Genomic DNA, 22,126 nt, shown 5'->3' with positions numbered 1-22,126 from the left:
AAACCAACAATACTGAAAACAAACAAACAAACAAACATTCAGTAGTGGATGATGAAAACAGATGCAACCGGACAATTCTATACTCAAAGTCCCAATGACTAAACCCAAAATGCCACCAAACATTTATTAATAAAGATGAAGGATAAAAAGCATTTAAAAAATGACTGATTAAGTTGAACAAAGCAAGAGTTAGGGCCATGTAGAGTAGAGGTGGTGGTGTAATGATAACATCACTGGACTAGCAATCCAGAAGCTAAAGGTCTGGGTACAAAGATCCAAATCCCATTGTGGTAGCTGGTAGAATTGAAATTAAATTAATAAAACTACTATTAAAGTTCAGATTTAAGAGAGTGACCATGATTTCAACATTGATTGTTGTAAAAACCCATCTACCTGTAGTTCATTAATGTCTTTTAGAGAAAAGGATTTTTTTTGTCTGTTCCTGATTTGGTTGACAGGTGACTGAAGATCCGCAGCGACGATATCCAATGGCCTAACAAGCTACTCAGTTCTATCAAGCCACGACAGAAACATCAATATAGAGAACAACTTTATTCCCTAAACCTTATTTATGGCAGACTACCAGGCATTGAATTGACGCACCAGAAACAAATGATACACCCAGCACTATTGACCCCACCAAGTCCTCTGGGGACTGGCGAAAAATATTAGTCCTTAAATCATTCCTTAAATCAGTATGACTATGTCCCAAACACCAAGAAGACATCCTGTCACACTGGCACAGCAACTCCACTGGAAGGTGCAGTCGAGAGGGAGCTGCCCTGGAGTCTTCAACATTGTATCAAGGGAGCATGAAATCTCCAGCTGATTATTATCTACCACATCCCCAACCCAGCTCCTCAGCTAACATACTCCATATTGAACACAACTTGGAAGCACTAGCGATAGTGACACAGAATGAATTGTGGGTGGGAGATTTCCACATCTATCATCATCAACAGCATCAGTAGCACCAATACCTCTAGGACATAACAGCTAAAAAGGCTGTGTAATAAATGGTAAGTAAGAGAGGAAATAAAGTATTTGACATTGGTTTCAGTGTATCAAACAAATGCATTTGTCCATGACAGTATTTTTGTGAGTGCTTAATCTTTACATAGTCTAAGTCCCATTTCCACATTGTTTGTGGATGTGGTGGTGTTAATCAAGTGGGCTACTTTGTATAGACAGTATCCAGCTAAGAGTGATTTTGCAGCTGCATTCACTAGGTAAGTGGTGAGCATTCTCCACACTCCTGATGTGTTCCTTATATAGATAATGGGCAGCCTTTGGGGAGTTAAGAGGTGGTTTACTTGCTGCAGGTTTCTTAGCTTCTGACTTTCTCTGCAGTGTCACCAAATCAAATAACAGGATGTCCCTCCCTAATGGTATTGTGGACCTACTAACACAGAATGGGCTGCAGTGGTTCAAGGATGGAACTTACCACCACCTTGGAGGGCACCACCTGGGAATGGGCATTAAATATGAGTTCAGTCAGCAAAACCCACATTCCATGAATTCATAATGGCTGCTGTACATACTTGCTAACATCCTGCTCCTTATCCCAGAAGGCACAAGCACTTCGGAATATGAATGTATACATGATTCAGACCATTTTAAAAAATTGACATTTTCTTTTCTGAAACAAAGTGAATACTCTCTCACCTCTCCACATTAGACTATCTATTATTTGTTGACTACTGACTTAATCTGTCTACATTTCTTTGCAATATCTTTCTGTCTGCCTCACAACGGACATCCTAACCTTGCCTCAGGTCTTCAGCAAGCTTGAATACATTGAACTACTTCTGGTTTCTTTGCCTAAGTCATGAATATAGATTGTAAATAGCAGAGATCATACTTCCGATCCTCTGGCACTCCACTAGTTATAGCCTGACAGTTATCCCTGTTCTCTGCTACTTTCCAATAACCAAATTTGGAAATTTTAATTTGGAACGTCATGACCAGTTCATCCACTACCTCTATAGCAACCTCTTAAACCCCAAGGTATTGAGTCCTGAAATTTTCTTGGCTTTTAGCCACTTAGGGGTTTTGATATTTTTTCTCTCTGATATTATCTAGCTTAAGTCCATCAAACATTTGCGGACAATAATTAAAGATCAAAGGAAGAATACGGATAGGAAGGTTTGCCTGTGGATGGCAAGGCAAAAGTGAGGACTGCAGATGCTGGAAACTAGAGTTTAGATTAGCATGATGCTGGAAAAGCACAGCAGGTCAGGCAGCATCTGAGGATAGGAAAATCAACATTTTGGGCAAAAGGCCTTCATCAGGAATAGAGGCAGGGAATCTCCAGGGTGGAGGCTCCCTGCCTCTATTCCTGATGAAGGGCTTTTGCCTGAAATGTCGCTTTTCCTGCTCCTTGGATTCTGCTTGATCTGCTGTGCTTTTCCAGCACCACTCTGATCTAAATGGTGGACAGAACATAGAACATTACAGCGCAGTACAGGCCCTTTGGCCCGCGATGTTGCACCGACCAGTCATACCAATGTGAAGCTCATCTAACCTACACTATTCCATGTGCGTCCATATGCCTGTCCAATGATGACTTAAATGTATTTAAAGTTGGCGAATCTACTACCGTTGCAGGCAAAGAATTCCATACCCTTACTACTCTGAGTAAAGAAACTACTTCTGACATCTGTCCTATATCTATCACCCCTCAATTTAAAGCTACGCCCCCTCGTGCTCGCCGTCACCATACTTGGAAAAAGGCTCTCCCTGTCCACCCTATCTAACCCTCTGATTTTCTTCTATGTCTCTATTAAGTCAACTCTCAACCTTCTCTAACGAAAACAGCGTCAAGGCCCTCTGCCTTTCCTCGTAAGACCTTCCCTCCATACCAGGCAACAGCCTAGTAAATCTCCTCTGCACCCTTTCCAAAGCTTCCACATCCTTCTTATAATGCGGTGACCAGAGCTGTACACAATACTCCAAGTGCAGCCGCACCAGAGTTTTGTACAGCTGCAGCATAATCTCATGGTTCCGGAACTCGATCCCTCTATTAATAAAAGCTAAAACACTATGCCTTCTTAACAACCCTGTCAACCTGGGTGGCAACTTTCAAGGATCTGTATACCTGGACACAGAGATCTCTCTGCTCATCTACACTACCAAGAATCTTACCATTAGCCCAGTACTTTGCATTCCGGTTACTCCAACCAAGGTGAATCATCTCACACTTGTCCGCATTAAACTCCATTTGCCACCTCTCAGCCTAGCTCATCTATGTCTCTGTAACCTACAACATCCTTTGTCAGTATCCACAACTCCACCAACCTTTGTATCGTTTGCAATTTTACTAACCCACCCTTCTACGCCCTCATCCAGGTAGTTCATAAAAATGACGAACAGCAGCGGACTGAACACTGACCCTTGCGCTACACCACTGGTAAGTGGACTCCAGGGTGAACATTTCCCCATCAACCACCACCCTCTGTCTTCTTTCAGCAAGCCAATTAATGATCCAAACTGCTATATTTCCCACAATCCCATTCCTCCACATTTTGTACAATAGCTTATTGTGGGAAACCTTATCAAACCCCTTGCTGAAATCCATATCCACCACATCAATCGGTTTACTCTCATCTACCTCTTTAGTCACCTTCTCAAAGAACTCAATAAGGCTCGTGAGGCACGACCTACCCTTCACAAAATCATGCTGACTATCCCTAATCAAATTATTCTTTTCTAGATGATTATAAATCCTCTCTCTTATAAGCTTTTCCAACACTTTACCAACAACTGAAGTAAGGCTCACTCATCTATATGGTACGGTAAGGTGCATGTTAAAAATCCATGTACATTTCATAAAACAAATAAAAAAGAGATTGAAATAGCAAGAGCAAAAGAACTCCGAAAAGGGACACCCAGAGAATGTCCCTTTCTCTGGACGTCGTTTCAGCTACTTGATCAGCGCTGCAAATTATAGAGATCGTCTTCTAGAAGGCAATTCAGAATGACTGGAGCACAACTGGAATGGAGACATCACAGAGTCTTTACATGACAGCTGCAGTAAATTCATATGGTACAAGACAGATGAGTGTGGCAGGTCACGGCAGAAGATCTCCTGCAAGTGATAGCTATAAGTAGCAGCCCCACCACTCATCAAGCTCTTTATTTTGGTCTTTTTTGGTCTTCTATTGAAATGAAACACAAAATAATTGTTCATGATTGCCATTTCCTCGTTCCCCAAGTGTTTATTGTTCTTTATTTTGATAAAAGCAGACAACACAGAAAATACTCCGATCAGGCAGCATCTGTGGTGACAAACAGTAAACATTTAATGTCGAAGATCTCCACAAATGTTGCCTGATGTTCTGTATGTTGCCAGAATTTTATGCTTTTATTTCAGATTTCCAGCATTGATCGTTTTGGAATCAATGTTTACAATAGCTATTGGCGTTTTGGTGGAAAAATCATGTGCAGAGACAGTGCCAAAACAAAGAGAAAAGGAGAGATGGAATTAGGAGAGGGATAAAGACCTGGCATTTCCCCAGCTGTCTACCACGTGCATATGCACAGATTAAAAAAACATTACTCTTGTTTTACTTTCTTCATTTTTGCTGCTTGAATGTATATTTTATTCTCGCAGGTCACTTTTCTGCCCTTCACAAGATCAGTTCAACAGAAATACATATAAAATTCTACTAATGGTGTTATCACATTTTAAATCTTCTGCATTCCACATACAGATATTTCTAGTGCATTCTGAGTCAATTGAACTTTATTACCTACTATCAGATAGAACAGACCCTGACTTCATTGGAATAAAATAAAATTAAACTCAAATGAATTTTGCTCATTATGGTTAGCATGATCTTGTTCCTGCTCCAATTGGAAAAGATCCTTCCATTTTGTAATATTTTGTACAACTAATAAAAGACCTGGAAAATCAGAAACTCATGACATTATAATTCAATATCAAACAGCAGGTTTCCTGTAGAGTTGAATGCTAAAGTGAAATTTTTCTAAAAAAGAACTTCCATCTATGATGAAAGAGTACCAGCAGAGTGCATTTACGTAGTAATTTGCCATCATTAACAAATGCATTGCTCTCATTAAAACAAAAATAGACCAATGTAATTGGTCACTAAGACTGGTAAACAATTATAATACATGTGATTTTTTTTTGTCATAGCAAATATTAACCCTCTATATGGATAGAGAACAGGCTCAAAAAGGTAGAAGACAGAGGGTGGTGGTGGAGGGTTGTTTTTCAGACTGGAGGCCTGTGACCAGTGGAGTGCCACAAGGATCAGTGCTGGGACCTCTACATTTTGTCACTTATGTAAATGATTTGATGTGAGCTTAAGAGGTATAGTTAGTAAGTTTGCAGATGACACCAAAATTGGAGGTGTAGCAGACAGCAACGAAGGTTACCTTGGATAACAACAGGATCTTGATCAGATGGGCCAATGGGCTTAGGAGTGGCAGGTGGAGTTTAATTTAGATAAATGCAAGGTGCTGCATTTTGGGAAAGCAAATCTTAGCAGGACATATACACTTAATGGTAAGGTCCTAGGGAGTGTTGCTGAACAAAGAGACCTTGGAATGCAGGTTCATAGCTCCTTGAAAGTGGAGTCGCAGGTAGATAGGATGGTGAAGGCGGCGTTTGGTATGCTTTCCTTTATTGGTCAGAGTATAGAGTACAGGGTTAGGAGGTCATGTTGCGGCTGTACAGGACATTGGTTAGGCCACTTTTGGAATATTGCGTGCAGTTATGGTCTCCATCCTATTGGAAGGATATTGTGAAACTTGAAAGGGTTCAGAAAAGATTTACAAGGAAATTGCCAGGGTTGAAGGATTTGAGCTACAGGGAGAGATTGGATAAGCTGATTTCCCTGGGGCTTCGGAGGCTGAGTGGTGACCTTATAGAGGCTTTAAAAAATCATGAGGGGCATGGATAGGGTATTAGAAAAAGTCTCTTCTCTGGGGTGGGGGGAGTCCAGAACTAGAGGGCATAGGTTTAGGGTGAGAGGGGAAAGGTATAGAAGAGACACAAGGGGCAACCTCGTCACACAGAGGGTGGTGAGTGTATGGAATGAGCTGCCAGAGGAAGTGGTGGCCGGTACAATTGCAACATTTAAGAGGCATTTGGATGGGTATATGAATAAGAAGGGTTTGGAGGGACATGGGCCGAGTGCTGGCAGTTGGGACTAGATTGGGTTGGGATATCTGGTCGGTACGACGAGTTGGATCAATGGGTCTGTTTCCGTGCTGGACATCTTTGACTCTACAAGACAAAGCAGATTAAAAACCACAGATCCAGGATCTGGAGATGATAAATTTAAACTGATATTTAGTGAGTAAATGCCAGTGTTTTACCTGAAGCTTACATATCCTTCAATATTAGAAACTGGATGAGGATATCGTGGTATTGAAGGATTCAACAGATGTTTCTTAGAGCTAACAATTATATATAAAATGGCATTTCTCAGGCATGAAGCCTCTGCATTAGTATTGAAAAAAAACGTTCAAAGAGCAGGATAATTTTACAGCATGTCATGGATTGTTAGTCCAGTGACATTTCCACTTCACTACCAACTTATTGTCAAGATATTCTAATATTGGCATAATTTAATTGAAACAAACAAGGAGTCACCCTCACAAAAGATGCCATTTACAAGTTTGCTGATGACACCATCACAGTTCGTCGAATCTCAGATGGCAATAAAACAGACTACAGAGGGGAGGTGGAGGACCTGGAAAAATGGTGCACCGAGAACAACCTCACTCTCAATGCTGGCAAAACCAAGGAATTCATTACTGACTTTCAGCGGGATGTTACTCATGTGTCTCCCTCCACCACACACACATTAACAGCATAGAGGTGGAACGAGTAGAGAGTGTCAAGCTCCTGGGAGTTGTCATCCACAACCACCTTTCTTGGACTCTTCACGTGGATGCACTGGTCACAAAGGCCCAATGTCTCTTTTTCCTCAGGCAGCTGAGGAAATTTGGCATGATGGCGAATACCCTTACCAACTCTTATTAGGTGTGCCATCGAGAGCATTCTGTCTGGATGTATCACTACCTGGTATAGCAACTGTACCATTCAAGATTGGAGACTGTAACAGAGCGTGGTGAACTTGGTCTGGACAATCATAAAGGCCAACCTCCCATCTATAGAATCCATCTACCAGGCCCACTGTCAAGGAAAGGCTGCCAGCATTCTCAAAGATCCACTCCACCCTGGCAATGTTTTTCTACAACCTCTACCACTGGGGAGAAGGTACAGAAGCCTGAACACACACACCAGCCGGTTTCGAAACAGTTTCTACTCTACTGTTGTTAGAATACTGAATGGACTCTCAAACTCTTAGCATTCGCCTGTAGCTGTGTTTTTGTTTTTGCTGCTGTTTACCCATTATTTACTATCTGTGCTATTAAACTCTGATCTGTCTGTATTGCTCACAAGACAAAGCTTTTCACTGTGCCTCGGTACATGAGACAATAAATTCAATTCAAGTCATCCTAGCATGGACTCTTGGAGAATCACTGTCTACTATCCCATCTGCAAAATAAACATTTACTACTTTTCACAGTTTTTTGTTAGCAAACCATTTTATTTTACAAAAACTCCATAACCAATATACACGTTATACTTCAAATTGGCTCTTGCTCCTTAGTATTACTTGTCTCAACCTTATGGCAGAATAGTCACTGTTACTCGTATTTGGCACTTTCCAACATCAGTGTCTTCCCTAGTCAGTACTACCATGTCACTGATTTTATCAAGCCCTATTTTTTCTGAGTACTTTATATCCTGAAATATTTAACCCCCATGCTTCACCAATTAAAGTTACATTTCTGTTATTGTTACAACAACATATTCTCACACGGCTACATGTGCTTGTAGCTCACGATACCAACTTGCAACAATGGATGCATTTATTACATACAATTGTTAGAATCTTTTTCTTGAGATTCTTATACACATGATGCAACTGCAATGCGCCAACTTCTGTCAACAGCCAAAATTTATTATGTACAGGCTTTGGAGGATCACTTAACACTCTTCACAATGCTTGCAGAGAGTGTCAAGGAACAGTTGTCCCTTTAATACAAACTTTTACATCACAGTCAGTAACACCCATGAGACAGACTCCAGCCTCTCCCCATGGTCATATGCCACTCAAGACATAATGTAGTGATTTGATTATTTCCAGAAATCCCGTGATGCAGATTATTCCTTAATGGCAAGATTTGGTGTAAATCTTTTTTTTAAACTACAGGGTGTGGTCAGAACTTTGACTGCAATGTTCTGAATAGGAAATGATCATGTAAATTTACTCTGAATAGTAGGAGATGACAATGTAATTTTTTTTACATTCTACCTGCACACAGAGAAACATACCACCCAGCTCCAGGGACATCCAATTTTCTTGAAGGTCAGCACAGCAAATTAACCTCTTAACATCTCACAATGTTATAATGTTGTCCTTACAATCCTCCTGGTCACCATTGGTCCATTCCATCTAACATAGGGTTATTCCCTTTTCTAATATTACTTAACTCACTTGTGCACCTTCTACCAGTTTTCTACTTTTGTATGTAGTTCCCATTACCCTGTCAATTTAGTTGCAAGAAATCCCCCTAATCACACTAGCGTTCCCACAAGATTATTGGCCCCCGTCCTCTAAGATTGCAACCTGCCTCTTGTTATTTTATTTATAAAGTAGGAGCCTTCTACCCAGAACAGGTCCCAATGCCCCAAGAATCAGAAGCCCACCATCCTGTTCCGTGCCTTAAACCACCATTTTGATCCTCCTCGTCTTATTTCTATTTGCACTGTTTAAAAACCTCTTACATTTGGATGGGAAATCCTAAATTTTGCTGACATGTTGAACAGGTAGAAGTTTAATTGCTTCACATTTTCATGCATTTGTTTTCCTTTTCAACACTGCCAAGGGAAAGTCGTGTGTGATCAGTAAAGCACACATACCTTAGGAGACAATGCTCGAGTATGAAATAGAGTGTATAGTATGAATTTGGTTCTCATGGGATTTCGGTGCACTGAGTGAGTAGGTGCTTAACTAAGGATTATTGCAAATTTTAGATTCCTTATTTTAAACTATTCCATGTTCCTATGAATTGGAGGGTAGCTAATGTAAACACACTATTTGAAAAAAAAGGAAGTAGAGAGAAAACAGGGAATTATAGGTCAGTTAGCCTGACATCCATAGTGGGGAAAATGCTAGAGACAACCATAAAGATTTAATAGCAGAGGACTTTGAAAACAGGGACAAGATCAGATAGAGACAGTATGGTTTTACAAAAGGGAATCACGCTTGACAAATCTACTGGAATTTGTTGTGGAGGATGCAACTAGTAGAGTTGATAGGAGAGGGCTAGTGGATATAATTCACTTAGCTTTCAGAAGGCATTTAATAAGACCCAACATAAACAAATAGTAACTACATTCAAAGCACACAGGATCAGGCATAGTGTACTGACAGAGAACTGGTTTGTGGACAGGAAACAAACAGTAGGAATAACAGACGGTTTTCTAAGTGACAGGTAGCGGGCTACTGCAGGGATCAGTGCTTGGACTGGAGCTATTCACCATATATATTAGTGATTTCACCGAGAGGAGTAAATGTAATATCTCCAAGTGTGTAGATGACACAGAGCTGAGTGTAAAGATGAACAATAAGGAGGATGCAGAGGTGCAACAGTGTGATTTGGAGAAGTTGACTAAATGAGCAAATGCATGGCAGGTGAAGTACAATGTGGAGAAATGGGAGGTTCTTCACTTCTGTAGAACATAAAAGCAAAATTATCTGAATGGCTTTAGATTGGGAAATGGGGAGAGATATAACAAGACCTGGGTGTCCTTGTACACCAATCACATGCAGATGTAGCAGGTAGTGAAGTGGCAAATGGTACACTGGCCTTCCGAGTGAGAAGATTAAAGTAAAGGAGCAGGGATGTGCCGGGGCTTGGCGAGACCACACCTGTCAAATTATGCAGAGTTTGGTCTCCTTATCGGAGGAGATTGTTCTGGCTATAGAGGGAGACTATTCGGGAGAAACTGAACAAGAGACCGAGTGGAACATGAGCCACCATCGTATAGAACGATGGAGCAGGCTCGAAGGGTCAAACTCCTGAGCCTATTTTCTATAGATTAGATTAGATTAGATTACTTACAGTGTGGAAACAGGCCCTTTGGCCCAACAAATCCATATCGACCCGCTGAAGAACAACCCACCCAGTCCCATTCCCCTACATCTAATACTATGTGCAATTTAACCTGGCCAATTCACCTAACCTGCACATTTTTGGACTGTGGGAGGAAACTCACGCAGACACGGGGGAGAATGTGCAAACTCCACACAGACAGTTGCCTGAGGCGGGAATTGAACCCGGGTCTCTGGTGCTGTGAGGAAGCAGTGCTACCCACTGTGCCACCCCATAGATTAATAATAAATTAAATATTCATTAATCCTAGATTTTATTAATACTTGGAAGGCTTGTTAGTGTTGGTATAGTCTTATTTTAACAGTTTAACTCGACCCGAAGAATGCACAGCCTGTACTATATGGGAACTCCAAGACATTGCTCTAGTTCTGGTTAACCATTTACACAGGAAGCAGCAGCAGTCGGAGCAGTTTGAGCTCTGGGTTTCAGAACAAAATCAGCACCTGTCACCACTGTGGTGTAGCAGGGAGGCTGAGAGCCATTGGATAGTATCTTCATAGATGCAGTTACTCTACAGTTTCAGAGCCTGAAAGAAGAGAGGAAATAGGTGACCATATGCCATTCAAGTTATACAAAAGAAAAAGGTACCATAGGAGTCCCTGGCGTGCAGATGAAAGTGATAGTTTTCCTATGGGGCAAGAGTGGAAAGGAGGGTTCACAAAACTCAACAGAACAGCCATAATGATAAACAATTCAATACTGTGGCAACAGTTAGATGTTCCTACAGTCAGGGACATGAACTCAATGGTTTGTTTCCTCGGTGTCAGGTCAAGGATGTTATGGAATGGCTCAATCCTGATAGGGGAGGATAACAGCCAGCAGTTACAGTCTATATTGGAACCAATGACATTTGGATAAAAAGGGATGGTGTTCTGGAGTCAGAAATTTGAAGAATTAGGTAAGATTGGTTTTACAGATCGGCACAACATCAAGGCCAGTACCGCGCTGTAATGTTCTATGTAAAAAAAAACTACCAAGCAGAACACCTGAAATAGTCATCTCTGGATTATATACAGCACCATGCACAAATGGGAAGAGAAATAGGAAGCTGAGACAGACAAATGTGCGGCTGGAAAGCTAGCATAGAAGGGAGGACTTTATACCTTAGTCTGGTTCTGGAGAAGATGGAACCTGTTCAGGTCTGAGTTTACACGGGAACAAAGCTAGGACTGGAGTTCCTCATGGGATGTTTCGAGCGTGCTACAAGGAAGGGTTCAAACTGACTCAGCAGGGGTGAGAACCAAGAGATAATATCAGAGGGAAATATGGATGGGCACAGAATACACAAAAAGATAGCTAGCATTTGAATAGGGAATAGCAAGTTAAAAGGTACAGTCACAGCAGGGGGGCGGGGGGGGAGGAATAAAGTCTAAATTAGAGTTACCGTGCATGTATGGGAATATGCAAGTGCGGTAAAGAGGGCAGATGAGTTACAGACTCACTGTGAAATGGAAACATGATAAAGAATCTATAACAGGGGATCTGATCCAGGAAAGGCAGAACGGAATTAAATCTTAGAACAGAGAACGTTACAGAGCAGTACAGGTCCTTCGGCCCTGGATGTTGCACCGACCTCTGAAATTAATCTGCTGCCCATCTAACCTACAGCGTTCCATTATTATCCATATGTACAACCAGTGCCCATTTAAATGCCATTAATGTCAGTGACTCTACTACTGTTGCAGGTAGGTCATTCCTACTACTCTCTGAGTAAAGACACTACCCCTGATATCTGTTCAAAATCTATTACCCCTCAATTTAAAGCTATTTCTCCTTGTGTTAGCTCTCACCATCCGAGGAAAAAGGCTCTCACTGTCCACTCTATCTAATCTGCTGATTATCTTATACATCTCAATTAAGTCACCTCTCACAACCTTCTCCTCTCCAACAAAAACAGCCTCAGCTCCCTCAGCCTTTCCTCATAAGACCTTCCTTCCATACCAGACAACATCCTAGTAAATCTCCTCTGAACTCTTTCCAAAGCTTCCACATCCTTCCTATAATGTGGTGACCAGAACCGTACGTAATACTCTAGGTGCAGCCTTACCAGTGTCTTGTACAGCTGCAGCATGACCTCGTGGCTCCAAAACTCAATTCCCCCTACCAATGAACACCAACACACCATATGCCTTCTTACCAATCCTATCAACCTGGGTGGCAACTTTCAGGGATTTATGCACCTGGACACAGAGATCTCTCTGTTAATCTACACTGCCAAGAATTTTCCCATTAACCCAGTACTCTGCATTCTTCTTGGGAAGTGAATCACCTCACACTTTTCCACATTAAACTCCATTTGCCACTTCTCAGCCCAGCTCTGCATCTAATCTATGTCCCTCTGTAACCCACAACATCTACACGCACGATCTACAACTCTGCCTACCTTTGTGTCATCTGCAAATTTACTAACCCAACCTTCTACGCCCACATCCAGATCATTTATAAAGATGACAAACAGCAGTGGCCCCAAAACAGATCCTTGTGGCCCACTACTGGTTACTGAGCTCCAGGATGAACATTTCCCATCAATCACCACCCTCTGTCTTCTTTCAGCTAACCAATTTCTGAGCCAACCCACTAAATCACCTTCAATTCAGAAACTCTGTATTTTGTGCAATAGCCTACTGTGTGGAACCTTATCAAATGCCTTACTCAAGTCCATATACATGTCAATCGCTTTACCTTCAACTACCTGTTGTGTCACATTTTCAACGAACTCAATAAGGTTAGTTTGGCACGATCTACCCTTCACAAAACCATGTTGACTATCCCTAATCAAATTATTCCTTGCCAGATGATAATAAATCTTATCTCTTATTACCTTTTCCAACACCTTACCCACAACTGAAGTAAGGCTCACTGGCCTATAATTGGGAGTTGTCCCAACTCCCCTTCTTAAACAAGGAACAACATTTGCTATCCTCCAGTCTTCTGGCACTACTCCTGTCAACAATTATGACAAAGATCAAAGTCAAAGGCTCTGCAATCTCCTCCCTGGCTTCCCAGAGAATGAGGATAAAATCCATTTGGCCCAGGCATCTTATCGATTTCCAGATCTTCCAAAATTGCAAAACCCACCTCTTCGTCAACTGTAATCCCATCTAACCTAACAGCCTGTACCTCCATATTCTCAGTAATATTGCCATTTTCCAAAAATGTATTCATTAAGCACTTCCCCATGACCTCAGATTCCACACACAATTTCCCACTATTATCTTTGATCAGCCCTAATCTTACTCTAGTCATTCTTTTATTCCTGATATACCTATCAAAAACCTTAGGGTTTTCCTTGATCCTACCTGCCTGCAACTTCTCATGGACCATCCTGGCTCTTCTTAGCCCGGTCTTTAGATCTTTTCTAGTCAACTTATAACTATCAGGCCCCCTAACTGAGCCTTCACGCCTCATCCTCACAGAAGCCGCCTTCTTCCCCTTGACAAGAGATTCAACTTCTTTAGTAAACCATGGCTTCCTCTCTCAGTCACTACCTCCCTGTCTGATAAGACCCATAGTAGCTGTTCCTTGAATAAGCTCCACATTTCAAGTGTGGGTCCATCCCCTGCAGTTTCCTTCCCCATCTTATGCATCCTAAATCTTATCTAATCGTATTATAATTGCCTTTCCCCCAATTATACCTCTTTCCCTGATGTATATACCTATCCCTGCCCATTGCTATTGTAAACATAAGCAAATTGTGGTCACTATTGCCAGAGTGCTCACCTACCTCCAAATCTAACACCTGGCCGGGTTCATTACCCAGTACCAAATCTAATATGGCATCTCCCCTTGTTGGCCTGTCTACATACTGTCAGAAAACCCTCCTGCACACATTGAACAAAAACTGACCCAGCTAAACTACTTGAACTATCGTATTCCAGTCAATATTGGGGAAGTTGAAGTCCTCCATAACAACTACCTTGTCACACTCACTCCTATTGAGAATCATCTTTGCTATCCTTTCCTCTACATCTCTGGAACTACTCAGAGGCCGATAGAAAATTCCCAACAAGGTGACCTCTCCTTTCCTGTTTCTAACCTCAGGCCAAACGACCTCAGTGGACAAATCCTCAAACATTATCTCAACTGCTGTAATATTACCCTTGACCCCCCCCAACTTTACCATCTTCTCTGTTCTTACTGAAATATCCAAATCCCAGAATCTGCAACAACCATTCCTGTCCCTGCTCTAACCATGTCTCTGAAATGGCCACAACATTGAAATCCCAGGTACCAACCCATGCTGCAAGTTCACCCACCTTATTCCAGATGCTCCTGGCATTGAAGTACACACATTTCAAACCAACAACCTGACTGCCAGTGCCCTCTCGCGACCTTGTAAACTATCCCTGACCTCACTACCCTCAACCTCCTGTATCCTGGAACTACAACTCAGGTTCCCATTTCCTTGCTGCATTAGTTTAAACCACCTCAAAGAGCATTAGCAAATCTGCCCCCCACGATATTGGTGCACCTTTGGTTCAGGTGAAGATCATCCTGTTTGTAGAGGTCCCATCCTCCCCAGAAAGAGTGCCAATTATCCAAGAATCCAAAACCCTCCCTCTTGCACCATCCCTGCAGCCACGTGCTTAGCTCTGCTCTCTCCCTGTTCCTCGCTTCACTCACACGTGGCACTGGCAACAGACCAGAGGTAACAACTCTTTGTTCTAGCACTAAGCTTCCCCCCTAGCTCCCTGAATGTCTGCCTTAGATATGAAGAAAGGTGGGGATCTGTCATTGGTGCCTATGTGAACCATGAATTGGGGCCGTCTCCCCTCCCCCTCAAGGATCCCAAAAAAACACAATCGGAGACATCACTAACCCTGGACCTGGGAGGCAACACCAATTGTGAGTCTCTCTCGTTCCCACAGAACCTCCTATCTGTCCCCCTAACTATGGAGCCCCCAATGACTAAAGCTCTGCTCTTCTTCCTGGATACAAGTTTTTCAGGAACAGATGAGAAAGGATCAAGGACAGAATCAATTTGGCTCAAGGCATTTAAAAAAAAAGATAGTTACGTTGTGGGCTACAGCGCACAAAACAGAAAGGACAGAGGAAGTTAGCAAGAAAATCAAAGAAAGAGATGCAAAACAAATGACAGTTACAATGGGGAACTGTAACTGAATATAGACTAGGATAGTAGCCATGATGTGGAGGAGCCGGTGTTGGACTTGATAGGACAAAGTTAAAAAACTCACAATGCCAGGTTATAGTCCAACAGGTTTATTTGGAAGCACTAGCGTTTGGAGCGCTGCTCCTTCATCAGGTCCCTGTGAAGGAACAGCACTCTGAAAGTTAGTGTTTCCAATTAAACACGTTTGATTATAACCTGGTGTTGTGTTTTTTCTTAACATAGACTAGGATAGTAGTAGCTTAAAGGGCAGAGAGAGAAAAGCAAGAGTTTCTGGAGTCTATTTCGAAGAATTTTTCACAGTTTACAGCCCAATTTTAAAAAAGTGCTGCAGCACCCAGTTCTGGGGAGTGAGTTGGGCTAGGTAGATCAAGTATCTGTGACAGGACATTTTGGGATAGTCGGGATTATACCTAGGATCTAGGGTGACAATGATTAAGGTTAATGAATAATCCAGAATAAGAGAAATTTAAAAAAATCAGTGGGTTAAGAATCGAGCTGGGTGAATAAAGTGGAGTCAAAGGTTGGCAAATCTTCAAAAAGATTCCATACTAATCAAGATATTGTCCCTCTAAGGGAAAGATAGGGCAAACAAATCTGGAGCCCCTTAGATGTGAACAGTAATAGAAATGATGATAAAAAGAGATGAAAAGCTTCTAACGATTGTTCTCAAATCAGTTTTCTGAAAATGATGAATATTGAAGATCCCAAAGTGTCCAAAGTTGGGGGTGGAGGGTGGGGGGGGGGGGGGGGGGGGGGGGGGGGGGGGGGGGGGGGGGAGTGGGTGGAAGAACAAATAAAGAGGTGCAAAAGCAGCTCATGGAAAGATTCTGGCAGATTTTGTAAAAGGGAATTCTGAAGTCTTCTACAGACATACAGATAGTAAAATGGTGGTAAAGGGAGGACTGGTGCTGAATAGAACCAAAAATGGGATTTACGTATAGATAAAAAGCTAGGCCAATTTATTAAATGAATACTTTGCATCAGAGTTTATCAAAGAGAAAGATGCTGCCCAGTCCATATGAAAGAGAGGGAAAGTCAATCACGAGAAAAAGGTACAGAATAGGATGCCTGGACTTAAAGTTGACAAGGAACCAGATGAGATGCATTCAAGGATTCTCAAAGAAGAGTGTGGGGAAATTGTTGTAGCACTGAATAACTTTCCAGTCTTCCTTCAACACAAGGTTGTCCTCTGGCTGGAGAATTGCAAATGTTACACTCTCTTTCAAAAAAAAACAAAGCAAGGTTAAGCCAGTCAGTTTAACTTGAATTGTTGAGAGCCATCTAGAAACAATAGTTCAGGCAAAAGTCAATGAGCACATTGATGGGTTAATAGGGAGAGCCAGCCTGTTATTCTTACAGGAACATCTTGTTCAACTAACTTGGAGTTTTTTTTGTAAAAAATTAGGGTTGATTAGGGCAATTTTTTTTTTTTTTAAGTACAGTATGTGGACTTTCAGAAGGAATTTGACATAGGGCTGTACAAAAGACCTGTGAAAGTGGAAATTGAGAGCTCATGGAATAAAAAAAAAGCACAGTAACACCACAATATTAAATTGGCCAAGTGTTAGGCAACCCCAATAACAGTCAGGCTGGGGGAAGGTTTATCGTGGAGATCCCAGGGATTAGCACTGGAATCCTTGTTTTTCATTATATGTATTAAATAATCTACACCGTGAGGGACTCAGCATAATTTCAATTTTTTCAGATGATATAAAAAACTTGGGGCATTGTATACTGTGAAACTATGTGTCAAATTCCAAAAGAACATAGACAAGATGATGGAATGGGTGGATATGTAGCTGATCAAGTTCAGTGCAGACAAATGTCGGTTATAGAGTCATTGAGATGTACAGCATGGAAACAGATCCTTCAGTCCAGCCCATCCATGCCGACCAGCTATCCCAACCCAATCTAGTCCCACCTGCCAGCACCCGGCCCATATCCCTCCAAACCTTTCCTATTCATATACCCATCCAAATGCCTTTTAAATGTTGCAATAGTACCAGCCTCCACCACATCCTCTGGCAGCTCATTCCATACACATACCACCCTCTGCGAGAAAATGTTACCCCTGACGTCTCTTCCATATCTTTCCTCTCTCGCCCTAAACCTATGCCCTTTAGTTCTGGACTCCCCGACCCCAGCGAAAAGACTGCCTACTTACCTGATCCATGCCCCTCAAGCCTCTATAAGGTCACCCCTCAGTCTCTGACACTCCAGGGAAAACAGCCCCAGCCTGTTCAGCCTCTCCCTCTAGCTCAAACCCTCCAACCCTGGTAACATCCTTGAAAGGGTTCAAAAAAGATTTACAAGTTTCACAACATCTTTCTAATAGGAAGGAGACCAAAATTGCACGCAATATTCCAACGGTGGCCTAACCAACATCCTGCACAGCCGCAACATGACCTCCCAACTCCTGTACTCAATACTCTGACCAATAAAAGAAAGCATACCAAACACCACCTTCACTATCCTATCTACCTGCGACTCTACTTTCAAGGAGCTATGAATCTGCAATCCAAGGTCTCATTTTTCAGCAACACTGCCTAGGACCTTACCATTAAGTGTATAAGTCCTGCTAAGATTTGCTTTCCCAAAATGCAGCACCTCATTTATCTGAATTAAATTCCATCTGCCACTTCTCAGCCCATTAGCCCATCCAGTCAAGATCCTGTTGTAATCTGAGGTAACCCTCTTCACTGTCCACTACACCTCCAATTTTGGTATCATCTGCAAACTTACTAACTGTACCTCTTATGCTCACATCCAAATCATTTATGTAAATGACAAAACTAGGGGACCCAGAACCGATCCTTGTGGCACTCCACTGGTCACAGGCCTCCAGTCTGAAAAACAACCCTCCACCATCACCCTCTGTCTTCTACCTTTGAGCCAGTTCTGTATCCAAATGGCTAGTTCTCCCTGTATTCCATGAGATCTAACCTTGCTAATCAGTCTCCCATGGGGAACCTTGTCGAATGCCTTACTGAAGCCCATATAGATCACATCTACAGTTCTGCCCTCATCAATCTTCTTTGTTACTTCCTCAAAAAACTCAATCAAGTTTGAGACATGATTTCCCATGCACAAAGCCTTGTTGACTATCCCGAATCAGTCCTTGCCTTTCCAAATACATGTACATCCGGTCTCTCAGGACTCCCTCCAACAACTTGCCCACCACCGTCAGGCTCACTGGTCTGTAGTTCCCTGGCTTGTCCTTACCACCCTTGTCAAACAGTGGCACCACATGAGCCAACCTCCAGTCTTCCGGCACCTCACCTGTGACTATCGATGATACAAATATCTCAGCAAGAGGCCCAGCAATCACTTCTCTAGCTTCCCACAGGAGTTCTGGGGTACACCCGATCAGGTCCTGGGGATTTATCCAAATTTATGCATTTCAAGACATCCAGCACTTCCTCCTCTGTAGTATAGACATTTTGCAAGATGTCACCATTTATTTCCCTACAGTCTATATCTTCCATATCCTTTTCCACAGTAAATACTAATGCAAAATATTCATTTAGTGTCTCCCCCATTTTCTGCGGCTCCACACAAAGTCCGCCTTGCTGATCTTTAAGGGGCCTTATTCTCTCCCTAGTTACCCTTTTGTCCTTAATTACATTTGATACATTTGGTGGGAAGGACATGGCGAAACAAGATCAAGGGTGCAATTCTAAAGGGAGTGGAGGAGCAGAAGAACACAAGTGTGTGTATATACACATACACACACACATATATATAAGCCTTTAAAAGTGGAAAGGCAGGTTGGGATGTGGTGCAGGGAGGTACAGGAAAAGGCATCTGACAAAATGCCAATTTGAAGAACCAGTGTAGACAAAAATAAGATAAAAAGGCCTCCATCTGAGATTCAATGAAGAGACTTGGAGATATTTTACTGCATTAAGGATGACAAATAAAGACATACAATCTGTTGCTGTATTACCCCAGACATCCTCACAATCTCTCTGCTGCATTCAGCTGTGCTAACACCATCAACTCTCTCCACCCTGGAGGCTCCCTGCATCATTCCTGATGAAGGGCTTTTGCCCAAAACATCCATTTTCCTGCTCCTTGGATGCTGCCTGACCTGCTATGGCTTTCCAGCACCACTCTAATCCCAACTCCATCCACAGTCTAGCACTCAGCTTCCACCTAGTTCCATGCTTAACAGCCAGAGAATTCTCTGCAAAGGATGATGGGGACCCCAGAGATTTATCTTTTGCCCCTTTATTTCTCAACAACATGCTGCCTCAAAATCAAAAGATACGATATCCACATGCATACTGCCAACAGGCTGGTTTATCTCACCACCACGCTTTTCAAGTTATCCTTTGCCTTTGGATTTTCAAACACAAATTCCATTCCCCAATCCAGCTGCTGTTTCAGGCTGATCATAATTGTTGGCAACCTTTGTTTATATGACCTGGAGGGAAATTTCTGGACCTGGATCCTTCCATCAGCAAGTCCCTTTCTTCCACTTCGGAGCAAGCTGTACTCTCCCACAACACGTTCGCTACTGAAATCCTTACCCACCTTTTGTTTACTCCACCTGGACCATTCCACTGCTTTTTCCTTGGCACCCCTTTATTCTGAGACTATGTCCACTGGTCCTAGACTCTTGCACAAGGAGAAACATCCCAAAATAACTCCATAGACACCAGTATCTCATCACCAAGTCAGTCTTTATTTACAGGTAAAGAGTTCTCAAGACTAATCCAGGTGACCATTTAACCAGACTACAATACCTATGATCAGAAATGCATTTGTTTTCAACAAAAACAAAAATTCAATATTGGCCTGAAGGTTCCTCAAAAGAAATAGAAGACAAAATGCTGAGTAGTTATCAAAACAAGGGTAAAATACTGAGGATGCTGGAGATTGGTAATAAAAACAAAAATATGCTGGGGAAACTTCCCCTGGCATCCCTTGGTATTAACAACTTTGAGTCCTCCACTCTCAAACTACTGGAGAGTACCACTAACCAGAAAACAAACAGGACCAGCCATCAATATACCATGGCTGTAAGAACCACGTGCAAACTCGGAATGAAGTGCTTATCTCACCTTTTTGACTCCACCATCGCCAAGGCACAAGTCAGGAATTTGATGAAACACACTCAGCTTGCCTGGATGAATACAACTCCAATAACATGCAAGAGATTTGACACCATCCATGACAAAGCAGCCCAAATCGCCTCCAATATGCATGCCATTAATCACTGATGCCCAGTGGAAGTGGCATACACAACCTACAAAATGCACTGAGAAACCCACTTCCAAATCTATTACCTCTACCAGCCAGAAGAACCAAGGCAGTAGAAGCATGGTAACACTATCAGCAAGGTTCCCTCCATGTAACACACCATCCTGACTTGAAACTATATTGTTTCGTTACAACCTTGAGATTTCAAGCCATTGCCGAGCCAACAATATTTACATCCTGCAAACTAAACAAAATCCCACAATTCTATTCATTACAAATAAACACTTCAATTCAATACATTTGCCATTTTGTTGAGTTTAATTTTCTCTAATACTTCTACTATCACTATGATATAATGAATACTAACATTTTAGTTCCTGTCTGGACATCTTTATGAAATGACTAGGCCAGAATTTTCCAAAGGTTTTCCCACTATGACCCTGTTTCAAGTTCTAAAAACTGTCACATTCCCCTAGTGAGACCAATAAGAATGGGAGGGGGAGTGGGAAAGACCCAAGACAGCTTTGCAGACGTGCGAAGAGCTGCAGGACTGTGTGTCCACAGTGCCGAAGCACCGTTGAAGTAATTTCACTGGAGCTCCATGCCACCAATTGCAGCCTACAGCTGGTGATCCCTAAAATCTCAGCTTGCAGACCCACTGGGGTCTTGACTCCCACTTGGGATGCCTCGGACTAATTATTCAACAATTACAAAATTCATTTTTGTAGAACTGTTGTAATATGGATTCCAAGACCCTAACACCTATAAACTGTCTCCTGGCATTTATGCTGTCAAATACTTTAACTCTGAACAGTGTCAGAGACTGAGACTTGGCTGCTGTTTCCACTTTTATGAATCTTTGTAAGTTTTACAGCTTTTGGTGAAGCAGCCCACGGAACAGTCCAAGTCATAATGTGCCTTACATTTCATAACGAGAAAGAATGAGAACGATAATATTGTTACAATACTTACTGAATTTACTTCGTAGAAATTCTCCTGAATCTGTGGGGCTCGGAATGTTCTAGCTGTTAGAATCTTAGAAATAAAGTTAAATTTGATTTAGAGCAGACTCAACCTCATATTTTGATGACGCACATTGTTTTCAACACTACCCACAATTTATTTTAAGCTATTTCTTCATTTATGAAAAAGAACAGAAACCATTTAGTCATTTTAAATTGGAAACTGATGCAGGACTGTCAGAAGCTGTTTCACTTCCTGTCCTTCCCTTTTCTCAGTTTTCTTGGGCCTAGTCTCATTCCTGATGATTGTATTCAGAATACAATCTATCTTTCTTTAATGATAGCATTTGCACAAATTCAAACCAGAGAATTGAAGGAGATGTCTCTGCATTTTCGTTTCTTTGCATAGAAGGAAAAAAGCCTGGAATTGACCGTTTGTAATAAGAACTCATGTTACGATCATGTGAAGAAATCAAACAAATTGAAATTTATATTACACTGTATCACAAAATGACACAACATTAGTATTTGACAAGGTCTCTCCTGGTATATTAGTCCAGGAGATTAAATCATATGGGATCCACCTGGAGTTGACAAGTTGAATATA

The 22,126-nt window shown here is 41.9% G+C and overlaps 1 protein-coding gene across 4 annotated transcripts in view; it reads right to left on the bottom strand.

Moving 5' to 3' along the window:
• Positions 1–22,126, bottom strand: part of sgk3 (serum/glucocorticoid regulated kinase family member 3) — a 90,824-nt gene that overhangs the window by 55,697 nt on the left and 13,001 nt on the right. The window contains exon 2 of one of the 4 annotated variants that reach the window (XM_060822685.1): positions 21,530–21,592. The exons of the other annotated variants lie outside the window; for them this stretch is intronic. The gene's annotated coding sequence lies outside the window, so the exon portion shown is untranslated. The remainder of the gene's footprint in view (positions 1–21,529; positions 21,593–22,126) is intronic. 4 annotated transcript variants of the gene reach the window in all.

This window comes from Hemiscyllium ocellatum, chromosome 4 (assembly GCF_020745735.1).
Source record: "Hemiscyllium ocellatum isolate sHemOce1 chromosome 4, sHemOce1.pat.X.cur, whole genome shotgun sequence".
NCBI lineage: Eukaryota > Metazoa > Chordata > Chondrichthyes > Orectolobiformes > Hemiscylliidae > Hemiscyllium > Hemiscyllium ocellatum.
Note: the sequence above shows the minus strand (reverse complement) of the source record. Positions and strands in the feature narration are given on the sequence as shown.